Source organism: Microchirus variegatus (assembly GCF_963457635.1).
Source record: "Microchirus variegatus genome assembly, chromosome: 12".
NCBI lineage: Eukaryota > Metazoa > Chordata > Actinopteri > Pleuronectiformes > Soleidae > Microchirus > Microchirus variegatus.
The window spans coordinates 8831556-8835666 of NC_139813.1; positions in this window are offsets into that span (position 1 = coordinate 8831556).

Genomic DNA, 4111 nt, shown 5'->3' on the forward strand with positions numbered 1-4111 from the left:
TCATGCAGAGGCGATTCTAGAGTCTGTAGGGGCCCTTAGCAAAAATTCCCAGGGGGCCCTTCCAACCAGTGTTCATCACCATTATGTTACAAATAATCACCAATGAAAAATGTATGAATTAAACAAAAAAAAGGTTTTCAAAATGAATGAAATAACATGGAAAAACCTTGTAATTAAAAAGTATTTGAAAATGTAAAGAACAATAAAATACTGTAAATAGCTTTTTAAAAAGTATATAATCTTAGTAAAAAATACATTAAACTGTAAAGAACCCACATTATAAAACAATATAAATATATAGAACAATAAAACACTGTATATAACTGGAAAAAAAACATATATAAACTGAAGATTTATATATGAAAGATATAATAATATGATAGATATGCAAATAATTGCCTTCATTTTCCATCTTGAACGATAACTTCACAGAGGTTAAAGTGAGGTGTGGCCCCTTTAGGGAGGTTTCCTACTGAGATGTCATTGCAAATCGCCCGGCTGGTCACTGCACATTTCAGCAAAAACAGCCCTCGGGCTCCAAGTGTCAGGGGCCCCCTATCAGCTCGGGCCCCAAGCAGTTGCCTGCCTTGCCTGTTCACAAGCTGCGCCTCTGGCCTCATGAAATAGAAATAGTGCAAAATATTTCAATGTTTTGCTTTTTTTTCCTCTTATGATATGTATATTCATCTTCCTTCCAAAGTAGCTTTGAATTGGGTTTAATTTGTGCTTCCAGAAGCTTGGAAACCATCAAAAAGTAGTTAAGATTGTTTTCTTCTCTTCATTTTGATGTGCGCTCACATGCGTTATTCAAGTTTGGTCTTTCTGCAGGGAGTTTGCATGTTCTCCGTGTGTGTGCGTGAGGTTTCTCCGGGTTCTCCAGTTTCCTCTTACAGTCCAAGAACATGCGATATGAGGATTAGGTAACTTAGGCTGTGGCTGTAAGAGTGTGAGTGGATGGTTGTTTGTCTCCTATGTGTGGCCCTTTGATGGACTGGCAATCTGACCAAGGATGGAGATAACTCCTTGTTTAGACTGTCCTAATGAATGGAAGTCAATGCAGTGTCCTAACAAGGACAGCTGTGCACGCGTGCGTGTTTACGTTCAAATGAGTGCCACACACAGACAAACATATGATGATGAGACCATGAGTGGAAACACTATTACTTTTAATGTCACAAATCAAAGGACGCACAGTTTGCAGTGTCTACAAACACAGGACAAAAACACACAACCTTCTGATTAATCAGACACACAGAAACGAACATCCAGCGTACATCTGTCGTCCCTGTACGTTTAAGTGCAATCGATCCAGGTAGAAAAGCTAGTATTGATTACTTTGAATCTGCACCTTCTCCCTGATTGGCTCAGAGGTTCAGGAACCACGAGGCTCTTCAAACACAATGACGTTATACCTTTAATGTAATTACACCTCCATTAGACTGAGAGCCACATTTTTTTTTATTGTTCAGTCACAATATTTACTAATGTATTATAGCAGCCAGTTTATTGATTACAGTCCACACATCTGAAGACGGGGGGGGGGGGGATCACAGTGGTGTGTTTTGCGGTTGGTTTTAAGTACAGAGAATCCTGGACTTAAATCCTCCATCAGCTTCAGAAGCTTTGATTCCTAATGTTCACATCAACACAGCACACTTTCAATGGAACAAACATTTAGCTTGCATTAGTTTAAAGATGTGAAATTCACTTTTACCATAATTGTATTAGTCATCAAAGTCTATCTACAAAATAGCGTCAGGTTACATCTGCATGACGATTGCCGTCATCTTTAAGGCAGATGAACAATATCATTGGTCTGAGTTTTGCTTCAAATGACACACACGGTTAGGTACGTTGGCTTTTTCAAGTTTTAATGAGTCAGTTTGATCATAAAATGAGTGGCAATGTCAACGTAAGAAAACAAAGATCACAGTAAAAAAGTGCAGTGAACTGTTCTAATCCTGTAAATCCTGTATTTGAAAACTGTGAGGTACATGTTTGCATCACATAATCTGCTTGACATCATAACCTAGTTTATAAAAAAGTGCATAATGTTGGGGCCTTGACCTGTGACGACCTACACAGACATGCATCAGCTTCTACTCTACGAAGCCTTTTGAGCATAAACTCAAAAAGTGACGATTTCAGGACAACAAAGAATTAAGACAAATGGCTTAAAGGGATAGCTCCGTTGTTGTTTTTGTACGTGTGGATGTATGAGGTAGTGACACATAAGGATGTTAAACGTGTTACTGTGTGCTCTCCCTGAGCCTAGAACCAGCCAGAGACAGGTGGGAACACTCTCACGGAGAAAAAAAGACTTTCTAAATAACTACAGTCCTGAAAAAACAGTTATTTCAGCCTGGTAATGTGATGTAATCTGATGTTTTTGATATGCAATTGCAATTTTTTAAAAAACAAGTTCATTATATTAATTTGTTCATGCAAACACTTGTTTTAAATGTTTAATCTTTAAAGTTTCTTCAACTTTAGCTAAAATCAAGCTTTGCTTATCTGATCTTTATCGGAGTAATGATTGATATTGAATGATTTTAAATGTTTTATTGCGATAACTTGCCCAAAAGACCCAGCCCTACAACAGCAAAACACAAGCTACTACTTATTGTGACTGGCAAAAAAAAGTAAGTCTTACAAGTGAAGAGATTGAAGTTGCTTTGTACGTAAGTGTCAGCCCTTTGTGAGTGCAGACATGGTGTCAGCTGTCTTTGTCCTCACTGTGAAGACATTCAAGATCCAGGACTTATTCATTTAGCTATCACAGATGATGTTGTGGTGTCAAACATAAAGTGTGTGCAAAGATAAGAAAGAGTGTCGAGAGGTGGACGGATGTAACAAATAAAACAGGCGTTCAAGAGGAAAATTTGCCTCAGTTTGCATGACTGAACTCAGATTCTCTTGTCTTTGTTCAGATGCTTTTCACACCCTTTCCTCTCATGCTGCCTCTCAGTGGTGATGTCAAAGCAGCAATATGACGATGGCTTTGCAGCGGAAGTCTTTGTTGTCCAGCCGAGCCGTCGCCAACTGGAGGGTCTGCCACAGGTCAACTGAGGGAGGACAGTGAGATCATTACTGTGTCTGTGTTAGTGTATGAAGACAACATTAAAGCAAATATTAAAGGGGGAAAACACAGACTAGCCATAATATATCTGCAGATTAAGAGATTAAATATGATAATTTGTGGAAAAAGTGCTCAATTTAGATCAATTATACCCACTTATATATGTGATTGTGTGATTTTCATTGTTAACTATTTGCTCTACAAAGGGGACAAATAATATTAGGTTTTTTTATCGTGTGTGTGTTTGATATACACTATTAAATGTTAAATTGTCACTTCCAAAAACTCATTATTCAAATCATAATTTATTCATATCACTCAAACATTCATGCCACTATTCAAATTTTAAATATTTTATTCAACAGCTTGGAATTTAAATGTACAGAATTTTTTATATGAAGAATTTAATGTGTACATTTTAAAATGTTATTGATTTATAATTTGCACATTATCAAGACAGAAACCTATAATCTAACTGCATGCAGTTTGACTATGTATCTGCACATGTGGAGAATAAAAATGGTTAAATCCCACAAGAAATTTGAAGAAACCCTGCTGAGATTTCACAAAATGATCAACATATATGGTGTTTTTCACATGACGATATCCAAACTATTGATACATTATAGTTTCCAGCCATGATGTCATTAGGGCGCAAATCATAGAATTCAAAGACTAACACGTGTTTGATTGCTATGGACGAGGAAAATCATCTGATTTACCTTCTGTAGAAATGCTGAGACACCAGGAAGTCATTCATGGCTGTTAATCGTGTAAGTCACAAATGTTAATCTTTAAACCAGTGTCTGATTCCAGCCTCTCTACTGTGTTTTTGTTGCTTTACTCTGACAGGACATGCTGACTGATTCAAAATAGTTTGGTTCTGAATGATTCGTCATACGAAATATTATTGTAGATATTACTCTAGGCACTTTTATTTGTATCCAAATCTGTAAAGTCTATAGAAAGTGAAACACCTGTATTCCACTATTATGTTCTATTGTGTTCTTTTTGTTGCTTTAAAAGAATAAC